At 39.7% G+C, this 15616-nt stretch overlaps 2 long non-coding RNA genes across 5 annotated transcripts in view; one reads left to right on the top strand and one right to left on the bottom strand.

The window, feature by feature from the left end:
- LOC102393989 overlaps positions 1-14250 on the top strand; it is a 43193-nt gene extending 28943 nt beyond the window's left edge. The window contains exons 4-5 of one of the 4 annotated variants that reach the window (XR_003110936.3): positions 7603-7830; positions 14191-14250. This is a non-coding gene — a long non-coding RNA (uncharacterized LOC102393989). Of the gene's footprint in view, positions 1-6801; positions 12737-14190 lie in introns of those variants that run through there. The other 3 variants (XR_006552759.2, XR_006552760.2, XR_006552758.2) reach the window with 3 other exon arrangements.
- Positions 6574-8947, bottom strand: LOC123334708. Its single transcript, XR_006552761.1, has 3 exons — positions 8846-8947; positions 7256-7365; positions 6574-6632 (listed from the first exon to the last, which is right to left on the bottom strand). It is a non-coding gene; the product is annotated as an uncharacterized LOC123334708 (long non-coding RNA).
- Positions 14251-15616: the final 1366 nt, after the last annotated feature.

The raw sequence follows: 15616 nt of genomic DNA, 5'->3' as shown, positions 1-15616 counted from the left end.
TGAATAGGGAAATAAAAACAAATTTCCATACCCCTATAAGTGGCTCTCCAATGCTGCTTGAAACCTATTCAAGCCATCAACTCACCTCCATTAATAACTTTTAGAAACCAGCCAATCGGTTTTAATCCCTTTATCGAAAGTCAGCCAATCACAGACTCACCTCAGTAAATACACCACAGCAGCAGCCAAGTAACAGCCACAACCAAGTAACCAGACTTCCACAGACAATGTCTTCACTCTAAACTTCTGCAAAGCCATCAGTCCCTTAACTCTGCATTTACTGTGTAAAACATCAGCAGTCTGGTTGGAGAGACTGTCCCTCCTTTACTATTAGCAATCAATTCACTTTTATTATTTTATTGCAGTTATTGAAGGAGAGTCACATCAGCCTTTGACACCTTGAACGTAAGAATTTGTAAGAATGCAATGTCCCCAACCAGTTGCAGATAGAGAAGTTTAGTCAGCTAACTATATAGGCAGAAAAGCTGTAGCAGAGCCTAACATTCTTACCAATGTGTGTATCAGCTAGAAGAAGAGAATGAAAACTTGGTTTTCACTGTCCAGCTGTCCACAGAGTGAGCTGTCTTCTGTACTGTTTCTATTTCACCCAAACTTAGTTACTTCTCAGGTGAATGAGCACAGAAAAGAGGGAAAATAAGAGGATGAAGAGAGGAGGCAGAAATAGTACAGTAGGTCCCATAGACTGGAGCAAGTTCCATTCTGAGAGCCTTCTCGTAAGTCCAGATTATTCATAAGGCCAACAAAGTTAGTCTTGGTACCCAACTAACACAATCGGCTATATAGTACTGGACTATAATAGACTCATAATACTTTTCACACAAATAATACATAAAAGACAAACACAAAAATAAAAATGTTTTTAATCTTACTGTACAGTACCTTGAAAAGTACAGTAGTACAGTACAATGGTTGGCAAACAGGGGCTGGCACTGAGTGAACAGACAAGAAGAATTACTGATTGGGAGAGGAGGTGGGAGATGGTACAGCTGAAGGATCATCCACAATGGGAGGTGGATGACAAGCTGCAGTTTCACTTATGCTTTATGTTGATGGCACAGGCTCTGATTTCTTCCTGGATTCATTTCTATCTACCCTCTTGCTTCCGAACATCCTGGGCTTGAAATAAAGATACTGTACTACTGTAGTCTAGAGTACTGTACAGTGGAGTATACAAAAGCACAGCCTTGTGTAGAGGATTCACACATGTGACAATGTATGCCAGGCACATCAACTAATGTGACATGGGACATGTAATCTATGGGACATGCAAATATACATTTGCATTTTTGAAAGTTCACAATTTGAAGATTCCTATTTAAAGGACTTACTGTACTCCAAAACTATTTCTTCCTGAGATTGGAGGCTAATCTCTTCACAGAAACAGGAAGAAGAGAGAATAAAACTTCCCCCTAAACATTCTCTGTATTAACAGCTTTGCAAACTGTTTATGGTCAGAAGATATAAATAAAATGATTGAGAAACACTTATAGGACAAAATAGTCTGAGAAAGACAATGCTATTGGGAATAAGATGGTGAGAAAAGATTTCATAGAGAAAATAGAATTTGAAATGATCTGGGAAAGATGGATTAAATTCATCAAATGTGATCAGGTGTTTATCAAGCACAGCCTGTGTCAGGAAGTGGGTGCTGGGGTGTATAAACAAAGCTAAGTAAGTCACTATCCCTTGAAAACTTACCATAAAAGAAAAAAATAATTTGGGCTTCATTAAAATTAAGATTTTCTAATTATTAAAAGACAATATCATGAGAATAAAAGGACATGCCACAGACTGATGGAGATATTAGCAATGACTATATCTAACAACTACAACTACATAAAGAATGAGAAAATATATCATGGTATGTTGATAAAATGGAATTTGTTGTTGTTGCTAAGTTCTGTCTGACTTTTTTGCGACCCCATGGACTATAACCTGCCAGGCTCCTCTCTCCATGGGATTTTCCAGGCAAGAATACTGGAGTGGGTTGCCATTTCCTCCTCCAGGGGAGATTCTGACCCTGGGATTGAACCCAAGTCTCCTACATCTCCTGCATTGCAGGCAGATTATTTAGCACTGAGCCACCAGGGAAGCCAAAAAGCACAATCATTAACAGTAAAAATGGGAAGGAAGAAATGACACTGGGGGACTCAAGGATGATGGGCAACAGAATTTGAATTTCCAACAGAGTAAAGAAACAAAGGCTACTACTGTACATCGGTTTCAAGATTTACATCTTTAGGACAGTAGCAGTCACCGCCACCACTGGGAACTTTGAAACAAGAAACCTTACTGAGCAACTGGGAAGGAACTTTTTTTTTTCTGTTTTGGAGCATGTGATTTCGTAATTTATAATTGTTGTTGTTTAGTCACTAAGTTGGATCTGACTCTTTGTGACCCCATGGACTACAGCATGCCAGCCTTCCCTGTCACTGTCTCCCAGAGTTTGTTCAAACTCATGTCCATTGAGTCAACGATGCCATCCAGCCATCTCATCCTCTGTTGCTCCCTTCTCTTCTTGCCCTCAATCTTCCCCAGCATCAAGGTCTTTTCCAGTGATTCAGCTCTTTGCATCAGGTGGTCAAAGTATTGGAGCTTCAGCTTCAGCAACAGTCTTCCAATAAACATTCAGGGTTGATTTCCTTTAGGATTGATTGGTTTGACCTCCTTGCAGTCCAAGGGACTCTCAAGAGTCTTCTCCAGCACCACAATTTGAAAGTATCAATTCTTCAGCTCTCAGCCTTCTTTGTGGTCCAACTCTCACATTCGTACATGACTACTGGAAAAACCACAGCTTTGGCTATACAGACCTTTGTTGGCAAAGTTATGTCTCTGCTTTTTAGTATGCTGTCTTGGGTTTGTCATAGCTTTTCTTCCAAGGAGCAAGCATCTTTTAATTTCGTGGCTGCAGTCACCATCCTCAGTGATTTTGGAGCCCAAGAAAATATAGTCTGTTACCGTTTCCATTTTTTCCCCATTTGCCATGAAGTGATGGGACCAGATGCCATGATCTTAGTTTTTTGAATGTTGGGTTTTAAGTCAGTTTTTCACTCTCCTCTTTCACTTTCATCAAGAGGCTGTTTAGTTCTTTGCTTTCTGCCACTATGGTGTTATCATTGGCGTATCTGAGGTTATTGATATTTCTCCCAGCAATCTTGATTCGAGCTTGAGCTTCATCCAGCCCAGCATTTTTCTTGATTAAAGTTAAATAAGCAGGGTGACAATACACAGCCTTGATGTACTCCTTTCCCAATTTTGAACCAGTCTGTTATTCCATGTTCAGTTCTAACTGTTGCTTCTTGACCTGCATGCAGGTTTCTCAGTGACTAAACCACAGTTGGCTACCAGGGTAACCAACCTTGTGACTGGGGAGTTGGAACTTTCAACCCTACCTCTGGCAGGGCTGGAGATTGAGTTTGGTCACCATTGACCAATGATTTAATCAGTTGCACCTAAATATTGAAGCCTCCATTAAAAATCCAAAATAATGTCCGGGTTTGGAGAGCTTGTCGTTCTGGTGCACCAGAACACAACCACAGGCCTTGGTGCCAGGCCCCAAACCCCACAGGCACAGAGCTCCTTTGTTGGGACCTCAGCCTGGCTGTTGATTTGTATTCTTTAATACCCTTTGTAATGAATCAGTAATCTAATGAGTACACTGGTTTCCTGAGTTATTCTACAAATTAGTTGAACCCCAGGAGAGGGTCATGGGAACCTCTAATTTATAGCCAGTGAGTCAGAACCACAAATAGAAACCTCAAGTTGTGATTGGCATCTGAAGTGCAGGGTAGACTGAGTCCTTAACCTGTGGAATCTGATGCAGTCTCTGAGTAGGTAGCGTCAGAACTGAGTTAAATGGTAGGACACCCAGCTGTTGAAGAATTTACCAGTAGTGTGGAGAAATAACTCACTCTTTGGAATTGGTTGTCAGAATCATGGAGAGTAAGCCTAGGATATCCAGGAGGAAGTGCTTTATAAACAGGTGGAAATATAAATTTGAGAGACATCATAGGAGTTTTAGACAGAGCCTGGAAAAAGGACTAGACCAGAGGAATGGGGAAGGCATTCAGGACTGGCTAAGGTGATTCATGGGGTCGCAAAGAGTCGAACACGACTGAGCAACTGAACTGAACTGAACTGAACTGAAGGAGATGGTTTTACCTGCAACTGGAACTAGATGCCTTCCTTGGGACTGCTTTCCTAAATGAAGGAACATTTTCCCAGTTACACTTAATAAAATTCATAATATAACAAATACACATACATTTATTTGTGGAAATCAAGTAAGATTTTTTCTAGATCAATCGGTTTCACACTTTTGTTTACAAAGAACTATTCTGGGTGAAGTTAAGAAAAAATATCTAATATGATTCTGTTGTTTATTTGCTTGACACTTCGGTGTGTTCCAGAGCCTTTGTCCTAGGGTGGTTTGTAAGTGCTAAAAGAAGAATCTAAGTTTCTCAAGTTTATCTGATGAGAGAACTCTTTATTCTTGGAGCACTGATAACATCTCCTGGAACCAAGGTTTTGCTGAATCACTTGGAAATCACTGATCGAGATTAGGGTACTAGACTGCATCAGAGTCAGTGAGGTGCTTCTGAAGGCAGATGCCTGTATGCTACCCAGGACCTGAAGAATCTGTCTTTAGCAGGCTCCCTCAGGTAATTCTAAATTGAAGTCAGCTTTGGAAACAGCTGGTCTAGATCATTTCTAAGGCTTCTTATAAGACAAAATAAAATGTTTGGGAAAGGAGAATTTGGAAGAATAAAAAGTTGTCAGAAATGTGTTTGGTACCAAACAAGCAAGATGAGGGATATCATTAAAAGTGGACTAAGACAAAGTTGAAGTTACTTTATTGCATGTTTGGTTCATGTAAACTGAATTCTACCCATTTTTCCAATAGTTTTGTTTCTCCAACACTCTTATATCTGTTCACCCTTCCTCTTATACAGAAAGCTATGAGAGAAAGTCGCTTAAAACTATTAAAGAATAAGCCAGAAGTGACCCATTTCTTCCCTTTGTATTTCTTTCTCTCTTTCTGCTCCCCATCCACTTGGCTGTCTCCTTTTCAACCGTCAGACCTCAGCTCAAATGCCATTCCTCAGAGAAGTTAAGGAATGGGTCACCTGTGTGGACTCTTCTAGTTACATCTTGTTCCACTGTTTATTTTCCTTTATGGCACTCTTAGAGAAAATTATTTTTTTTTAAATAGACTCCAAAATACAACTGGGTATTCTCTTAAATGCTTGACAAATCCTTCATTTTAGCCATCATCTTGCTGCCAATGCCCCACCACCACCCTTCACTCTGCATCTTGGATTTGTGTACAGACACCTTTCCCAAGACTTGGGCATGGATTTCTGGGTCTCTGGGGTTTGTGTCAAGCTAGGGTTAAAGACCTTTCAGGCTTCTGGTGCTTTGACTGCACTAGTTTCCTATATATACAGAGATTATGGTTTGCCTTCAGTCTCCCTTTTCTGTGAGACACAGAGGGGGAAAAAAACCTCTGCCTCTTCCTCTTTCTGTTCGATTTTCTTTCCCCTCTGTAGCCACAGTGTCTCATACCCCAGGCTCCAGCCTCCTCCTACCCAGTCAAGGAAAGCCTCAGAAGGCCTTTCTTGTCTCCCAGTAGGACTCTAGTGAAAACAGTTCTGAATTTGTAATTATATATATATATATATATATATATATATATATAGAGAGAGAGAGAGAGAGAGAGAGAGAGAGAGAGAGAAGATCTGAGAACACAGAATCTGAGCTTCCTCAACCTTCTCTGTTTACCTCACAATCAGATTTTATATATAAGGATAAGCACCTTATATAAAAAAATATAATAAAATATATATTTTATATATATACATAATATAATATATATAATACAGAATAATTCTTATGAAATATAACCTCATTTGTGATTTGTAAGGGTAGAAACACAATCTTTTGTTCCCATCTCAGATCCACTGAGTTTGCCTGCTTGATTTGCATACAAAATTGAGTTGCAGTAAGTTCTTCCAAGCCTGTCCAGGCAAACCACTGGCTTGGTCCCCGGATCAGTACCCACTACACATCAAAACTGCAAGATTCTTCACCTCAGTGGAGCTATTGCCTTGATTTACAATGTTTAGTCTGGCATCAGTATGAGTTTCATAACTTTTTAATATGGTCTTACTTCACTCAGTTCAGTTCAGTTCAGTCACTCAGTTGCGTCTGACTCTTTGCAACCCCTTGAACTGCAGCACGCCTGGTCTCCCTGTCGTTCATCACCAACTCCCAGAGTTTACTCAAACTCATGTCCATTGAGTCAGTGATGCCATTCAACCATCTCATCCTCTGTCATCCCCTTCTCCTCCCCCCTTCAATCTTTCCCAGCATCAGGGTCTTTTCAAATTAGTCAGCTCTTCGTATCAGGTGGCCACAGTATTGGAGTTTCAGCTTCAACATCAGTCCTTCCAATGAACACCCAGGACTGATCTCCTTTAGGATAGACTGGTTGGATCTCCTTGCAGTCCAAGGGACTCTCAAGAGTCTTCTCCAACACCACAGTTCAAAAGCATCAATTCTTCACCATTCAGCTTTCTTTGTAGTCCAACTCTCACATCCATGCATGACTACTGGAAAAACCATAGCCTTGATTAGACGGACCTTTGTTGGCAAAGTCTTACTTCACTAAAAATTAACTAATAAATTGAGTATTTTGCTTAAGCAAAAGATTGGAACATTCCGGGGTTTACACATCTCTAGTTATGTAAGTACTCAAGTATGTTTTTCTTTCTTTTGCAGTCATCATCATCTCCTCAAGAGAAGTAAATGTGAACCTCAAGGGCTCTCTTTAATTCTAGGATAGGATGGCTAGGGGTAAGAGAAGATTAACTTGATTAAAATGTGCCTTGCAATTTTGTACATTCTTTGGGCAGTCTTTACCTCCCACGAGTACTAATTTAATCAGGAAACTCATCGTATGAATTACTTTAACAGAATGGTACTATAAAATAAAAGACATACTACTACATTTTGAAGAATAGGCCTTGTCTGTAACTTTAAAAAGCCACCACTAACCAGAAAGGGACTGTGTAGTTGATTATTATCCAAGATAAAAATCATTGTTTTCATTTATCAGTGAAAGGAAATTTTTAGGGTTCCTAGGTTCCTAAAATATATATTATATAATTAAATATAATATATAATATATATTATACATATAATATATGTATTCCATTTATTTTATTTATCATACCAGTTGGTTTCTGTGGTTATGGAGGCCGAGAAGTCTCACAATCTGCTGATCTGCCAGGCGTAAGCCAGAGAACCACGAAAGCCGATGGTGTAGTTGTTCAGCCTGCATGCCTGAGAAGGGGAAGAGAGGCAATGATTAAGTCTCTGAGTCTGAATGCCCAAAGATCAGGAGCACCAATGTCTAAGGGCAGAAAAAAATGGATGTCTTGGCTTAATCAGAGAAAATGAATTTGCCCTTTTTCTACCTTTTTGTTCTGTTCAATTCCTCAATGAATTAGGTGATGTCTGCTTGCACTGGAAAGGGGGATTCTTACTCATTCTACTGATTCAAATGCTAATGTCTTCCAGAGATACTTCACAGACACACCCAGAAATAATGTTTATCAGCTATCTGGCCAGAAAAAGCGTCCTGAGAGTGGACAGTGAGGCCACATGGAATGAGATCTTTTCCCCAGAAGAGATGACAGGTACTCCTTGCAAGCTTGAACTGGAGACACAGAGAGTATTAACCAATGGAATTGTGTGAGGGAGCAAAATCTTTGTGTAACCAGAAACCCCTCAGGGAAGTGGAGACCGGTAAGTGGCACTTATCTTCCAACCACATCCCCTCTGGCTTTTTTTTTTTTTTTTTTTTTTTGCTTTTTGCTTTTTCAGACACCTAGGGTGGGAAGGCATATGGCTAAATAATCTTTCCCATCTTAATGAATAGTACCTGTGTTCACCTAGTTGATCAGACCAGAAACCTCAGTGTCACTTTTGACAATTCTCTTTCTTCACTCCCCAACTTTAATCCATCATCAAATGTTGTGTCCTCTAAAATATCATTTGATGTATATCTCTCCATCTTTACTACCTTTTCCCCTTTTCCCCCTAAGACTTTAGGTCTTTCCTGAACTTGGACAATAACCTTTTAACTGGCCTCCCCTCATCCACTTTTGCCATTTCCAACCCATGCTCCACATAGTATCTGGAGTAGGTAACTCCCCTCCTAAAATTTTCATAGCCCTTAGAGAAAGTCCACAAGATTTTTTCATTGCTTAAAAGGCCCTCTGTGATCTGGCCCTTGTTCATCCCTCCAGCTTCATTCAGCACCATTTCCCCTAGTTTACATGGTTCTAGACACACAGCCCTTGTCTTTGAGTTTCTCAAACCCACCAAACGTATCCAACATGTGTTTTCTTGGCCTGGATATTCTTTCCTCAGTTCTTATCATTCCTCTTTACTCTTAAGGTATCAGTTTTATTGAATCAATAATTCAATAAATCAAAGTATCTACTCTGACCCCTGTTCTGTGCTAGGCATTGTGAATGCAATAGAAGGCAAGACAGACCTGGATCCTATTCCACAATCTTATAATTTCGGTGAGAAAAGTGGGCACCAACAAATAGCATCCAGAGAAATGTAAAATAGCTCCATGGTGCTAGGAGATCCTATGATGGGGGATCTGACCTCGTCAGAAAGGTCAGAAGACAGAAAAAACAACTGAGTAGAAATCTGAAGAAGGATATCATTAAAGAAAAAAAGGGGGGTTACAAGAAGAGCAAGTTATACATGCAGAGAGGCCCAGTAGAAGAGTAATTGTGGGACTTACAAAGAACCAAAAGACAGCCAGTGTGGTGAAGCTGAGAGGAGGGAACTGTGGTAAAACTTGAGCTAGAGATGTCAAAGCGTGCAAGGCAGAGGCAGATGACTCTGCCACTCAGGGACTGGGCAGATAATGTGAAATTGCAAGAGGGAGGAGCGGAACCTATGAGAAAATGAAGACTATGAACCTTGCTTCTAACAGATTTGTATTTTGCGAAATGCAGTGTTTTGCAAAACTAAGAAAGAAATCAAAAACAAGACTGGATAATATCCTCATGTGGTTAAGATATTACACCCCTGCAACCAAAACAAGATGTTCTTTCCGGCTGCAGTGTAGTAAGTGGACTGGAAGTTCTAGGTATGTTGGTCAAGTTCACACATTTATCTAGTTCTTCCTCCCTGACAAAACCTCACTAAAAGAAAATTTTTTAATTAATAAACATACAGCAATGTGGAGGAAAAAAAGGAAAGGATATAAAAGGCCAGGAATTTTGAGGCTGGAAAGCATCGGGACAATTGCAGCAGATTTAAAGACCTCAAAAAGCCAAATCCTAAACTAGTGATGGCAAAAACCAAGAACGAACCTCATTTGTACCCACAAAATCCTCAAGGGTCTGTGACTTTGATAGCTCCAAGCCCTTCTGAAAATCAGAAGGACCAGCTGAAGACTATATAAGAATCAGGTAGATCCTTTTGTCCCCTCTCCTACTCTACATTGCTCAGCCACTGCCCCTTCCCCACCCTGGCAGAAGTCTGAAAGTTTATTCTCTGGAGAGGGTAAATTAAAGGGATTCTGGACTGGTGAATACCAAACATAGTTAAAGGTTAAGATATTATGCCAAATTAGGAATTAAAGGAACTTTCCGATGGCAAAACACCCAGCCTTTTTCCTCTACTTGGCTTCTGGAATACTATAAGCCAGGCCTTTCCTCTCTGGCAGAAGATTAGAAGAGTCTGTTCTGGGGATTCTGACCAAAACAACACGATCATTACAGAACAGCCCAATCAGATGTTCCTAAAATAAAACTAAACTAGTTAACATGAGCTGATAACAAATGAAAGAGAAACCTGGTAGTCAGGTTAGTCAGGGCTGTTACTTGAAAAAGTAGGGTGAAAAAGAAAAGATAAGACTAAACAAAAACAGAACACCAATCCAGGAAGTAGACTATTCAAATAACTAGAGTTGCAGGGAAAGTGGAAGAATGAAAATCATCAATGAAATGATTTTAATAGTTTCTCAGAACTGAAGGACATGACTTTCCAGATTGAAAGGACCCGCAAAGCCAGAATAAAACAGATGAAAATAGATCCACAAAAGTCACTTTGTTGTGAAATTTCAGAACACTGAGCACAAAGAAAATACCATAAACTGAAAAAGGAATCTAGAGACAATAGAGCAATGCTTCCAAAAATCTGAATGAAAATGAACTCCAATCTAGAATTCTGTATAGAATTAAACTGTCACTCAAACATGAGGGTCAGGATTATGATGTTTTCAGGTGTAAATTTTTACTTCACATGTGGTCTATACTTCTATATCCCTTTGCTTAGGAAGCTTCTGAACTATATGTTCTACAAATATGAAAATAAATCAAAAAAATTATTGTATAGAGGAAATAAGAAAGCTGACACAGATGTCTAACAGACTCAACACACAGTACTAAAGAAGTCTCAGGAGAAGGAAAAAGGGAGACACCAAAATGTTACCTAAGCACTTGAAAAAGAGGGGCATATGTCCAGATTGGAGCACAGTGCGCCTCAAGAAATGGGACATGTTGAGAGAGCCATCAAGGTAAAAATGCCTAGTGTAACCTGAGGGCTGAGTGTGGCGGTGATCCTCTCAATAAGTTCTATAAAAAGAAATTACTCTCCCAAGATGTAGACATCCCTTTCTTCAATACTACTCAAAGCAGTATTGAGTAGTTTACTTATTCTAATATATTCTGCTATACATTAACCTCTTACTTTGGCTACTCTGTCAAATATTGTGAAATTAGGAAACTTTTTAAGATAAGTCAACTCATCTAAGAAGTGGTTAGTATAAACTCATAGAAGCAATCACATGTATACATCTTTACAGTATAGGTTTTCTCTGGAAGCACTAAGATTTAGATTAAAAATAAATATTAATAGCTTAACATTGTAATATGCCTTATATTCACACTTTAGCCCTGAGATAGGCAGTGTAGCAGATTAAGAAATACAAAGTGTAGAGTAGTATTCTCTATTTCCTCCTTTCATCCATTGCTTTAATGTTTTACATCCAATCTTATACATATAGGAAAACATTTCTCATTCATGCCAGTTATTTTGCATTCATCATATTGCATTGTAGGCTCATATTTTTATAAGTCTAGCTTTCAAAACCAGAATGTAAGTTACTTTAGGATATGGAATATGTTCTATAATATAAAATTCTCTCTTGACTCCACCCCTTTGTTTTGCACAGTGTCTGACCCAAGTCAGGTGAGTTCCTGCCTTTGCTCTATTTCTCTCCATATTTAAAGTCACCTGCAAAATTAGCTCTACTCTATTACCAGGGCTAATCTTACTGAGGCAAGAATCAATTAAAGTCTTTCCAAATCAATATTTGGGGTTCATATTCATTTCCAACCTTGGTGAGGTACTCTAAGTTTGATAACTGGCCTCCCACCCCTCAGTCTTGAGCTCTTAAGTGCCCTTGTATGCAAAACCTACCTTCTATTATATTGCTGTTCTCCTATTCCTAATCAGAAAGCTTTCCATAATACCTCCGTCACTCCCAGGAAAGGCAGCAAAGGCAAGTTGAGATGGATTTTCTCCCTCGGAAGGAATCTGGATTGTAAATTATATCTCAAAGAAGTTCTGACCTGAGGCTTGGGAGCTGGGTTTTCATACGCCATCATCTGACAGCCATTGGTTGAGAACTGCTTCACAGCAGCCATGGTAGCCCAAGAGCCGTCCTCCAGAGAATATTAGGTTCCGTGAAGAGGTGAAAAAACACTGGAGCATAGAAATAGTCAAAGTAATCCAAGGAGTACTTCCAATGTCTGCCACAGCTCTAGCCATCAGAAGCAGATCACCAGAGAAAAGTGCAGAAAGCTGAGTGCCCCACAGCCTGTAGCAGTGGCTGGGGATCATCTCACACCACCTGCAATGGATGCAGCTAAAGTCACAGGAGAAGAAAGCCAGGTGGCATGAACACTGGGCCATCTGTCCCATGAGGGAGCATCAGGAAAGATGCCAGAGCTGCAGCAATTGGAGAGTTCTGATGAGATAGAGAGCAGCAGAGGTGATAACGGCCAATGTCAAAAGACAGAGGAAGACCTCAGTGCAAATATTTCTGAATAGACATGAACCACTGTGGCACTTCCAAAGAACCAGGAGTTTGGGCTAGTACTCCTGCAGTTCTTTGGAGGCTTCCCTGGTGGCTCAGTTCATAAAGAATCTACTGCAATGCAGGAGACACGAGTTCGTCCCTGGGTTGGAAAGATCCCCTAGAGAAGGAAATGGCAACCTACTCTAGTAATCGTGCCTGGGAAATCCCATGGACAGAGGAGCTTGCTGGGCTACAGTCCTTGGGGTCACAAGAGTTGGACATGACTAAACCACCACTACCACAGAGTACAATATTATTGTAGGTTGGTGTGGCTTAAGGAAACACAAATGACGAACTTTTTTCTCTGCTATACTGTTATTCTGCTCTTACTGAGTCCACATAAGGGTTTAAAATATTATCATTGATATTTGGCAAAACTAATACAATTATGTAAAGTTTAAAAATAAAATAAAATTAAAAAAAATAAAATAAAATATTATCAGACATTAAGGGGAAAAAAATCAAACATGTTGGACCTATCCTTTTACTTCCTACTGGAAAATGGCAATGGCACCCCATTTTCCAGTACTTTTGCCTGGAAAATCCCATGGATGGAGGAGCCTGGTAGGCTGCAGTCCATGGGGTCGCTAGAGTTGGACACAACTGAGCGACTTCCCTTTCACTTTCATGCATTGGAGAAGGAAATGGCAACCCACTCCAGTGTTCTTGCTTGGAGAGTCCCAGGGACGTGGGAGCCTGGTGGGCTGCCGTCTATGGGGTCACACAGAGTCGGACACGACTAAAGCAACTTAGCAGCAGTAGCAGCAGCAGCAAATCTATTCATTGTGTTGCTTCATTTTCCAGGTCAAGAGTCTGACTTAATTTTCACTTATGCCCCATAATTTATACTTGCCAAATCAGAGAAACTTTTAAAGTGAGAAATTAGTCTAATATTCTTTATTCATGTTGTTTTCAAAATCATGCAAGAAATCAGACATTAATTTGATCCATAAATACTGTTTGAATTAGCTACTATATTAAGTGGATTAAAAAGATAAAAAAGAAACAGTCCTGTGTTGGGAAAAAAAAAAAAGGCATGGGAATGATGAACACTAGATTCAGGTTAGTGGTTACTCATGGGAAGAAGAAATAGAATGGGATCTAGAAGGGGTAAAATATTTTTTTTCATATATCTGACATCTTAGTAATAATTAAGTAAATGTAAATAAATAAAAGCTTTAGTATTTTCTAAATACTAAAGTTGACTTCCCTGATGCCTCAGACTGGAAAGAATCTGCCTGCAAAGCAGGAGACCTGGGTTCAATACCTGGGTTGGGAAGATCCCTTGGAGTAGGAAATGCCAACCCACTCCAGTATTCTTGCCTGGGGAATCCCATGGACAGAGGCGCCTGGGAGGCTACAGTCCATGAGGTCACAAACAGTCAGACACAACTGACACTTCCCCTTTCAAATATTAAAGTAACCAACAGTTTACACAACTAAACTACAAGTAACCAATAGTTTAGACAACTATATGACTTAGAAAGTAATTACTTTGAAAATATACATGATTTCTAACATTTTTCTACTGCCATAAAGGATATTATTTAAGACCGCTTGTTTTGATCATGAGAGACTAACAACCAAATAACACTAACACTGGCAGTTTTTCTCAGAAGTGAGGTAAGCCATATTTTTAAACTATGGATATTAGTTTTTCAGTGCAGAGACTAACTAAGAATACTGGTGAGTAGCCATTCCCTTTTCCAGGGGAAATTCCTGATCCAGGGATCGAACTCAGGTCTTTTGCATTGCTGGCAGATTCTTTACCATCTGAGCCACCAGGGAAGCCCCAGTATGGTGTTACATCAGTCTGTGTCTGGTGCAAGTATTTAGCAGTTCATAATTAATACTTACTGGATGTTTATCCTATTTTGATATCCTATCATATAGTCGGACACGACTGAAGCAACTTAGCATATATATATATATATATAATATGTAATTGTATATATAATATAATATTATATATAATATTATCTCCTCTGTCCAAGGGATTTCTGGTCCCATCACTTCATGGCAAATAGATGGGGAATCAATGGAAACAGAGACAGACTTTATTTTCTTCGGCTCCAAAACCACTGTGGACAGTGACTGCGGCCATGAAATTAAGACATTTGCTCCTTGGAAGAAAAGCTATGACCAACCTAGACAGCATATTAAATAGCAGAGACATTACTTGGCTAACAAAGATCTGTCTAGTCAAACCTATGGTTTTTCCAGTAGTCATGTATAGATGTCAGAGTTGGACGATAAAGAAAGCTGAGTGCTGAAGAGTTGATGCTTTTGAACTGTGGTGTTGGAGAAAACTCTTGTGAGTCCCTTGGACTGCAAGGAGATCTAATCAGTCCATCCTAAAGGAGACCAGTCCTGAATGTTCATTGGAAGGCCTGATGCTGAAGCTGAAGCTCCAATACTTTGGCCACCTGATTCAAAGAGTGGACTCATTGGAAAAGACCCTGATGCTGGGAAAGATTGAAAGCAGGAGGAGAAGGGGACAACCAGAAGATGAGATGGTTGGATGGTATCACCAACTCGATGGACATGAGTTTGAGCAAGGTCCGGAAGTTGGTGATGCACAGGAAAGCCTGGCATGCTGCAGTCCATGGGATCACAAAGAGTCAGACGTGACTGAGCGACTGAACTGATAATATTATGGGCTTCCTTGGTCACTCAGATGGTAAAGAATCTGCCTGCAATGCCAGAAACCAGGTTCGATCCCTGGGTTGGAAAGATTCCCTGGAGAAGAGGATGGCAAGTGACTCCATTATTCTTGCTTGGAGAATTCCATGGACAGAGGAGCCTGGTGAGCTACAGCACATGGAGTCACAAAGAGTCAGACACAACTGAGTAAGTCGCACACACACACACATCATATTAAGCTGAGAACATGAGCTTGATCATCAGGACACTTGGATTCTGAAATAACATCAGCTAGATTGCAATCCTCATCAATTCATTTAATTTATCTAAAGCTCAACTTAACATAAAATGAAAGATTTGCATGAGATGTATCCTAAGGCTGATTCTATGAAATTAAGTAACTTCTGACCTTGACAAGCTTAAAATTAGTTGAGGATATAGAGCACATCCACAGGAAAATAGATTAAGAAGCATACAAGTAATTTAAAAACAAACACTAAAAACAGAGGAAATTTTTAAAAAATCAGTTTCTGGTGCAGTTAATTGGGGAGGTGAAGATTACACCACTAACAAGTAGAAGAAATGTGAGTTTAGAAATTAAATGAGAGAAGCGTGTATGGGAAGAATATTTTTTTTCTTTTCTGTTCATCATAAAATAACTGATTATCAAGACTATCAGAGCATTTCTACTTGCAGCCATGTAATGGTCATTCCGTATATACACCTATTTTGTGTGATGCCTTGAAATCTTCCCAGAATTACTAGAGTGTATGATTT

Source organism: Bubalus bubalis, chromosome 8, assembly GCF_019923935.1.
Source record: "Bubalus bubalis isolate 160015118507 breed Murrah chromosome 8, NDDB_SH_1, whole genome shotgun sequence".
NCBI classification, from domain to species: domain Eukaryota; kingdom Metazoa; phylum Chordata; class Mammalia; order Artiodactyla; family Bovidae; genus Bubalus; species Bubalus bubalis.
The sequence above is the reverse complement of the archived record's forward strand: the minus strand, read 5'-3'. Positions and strand labels throughout refer to the sequence as shown.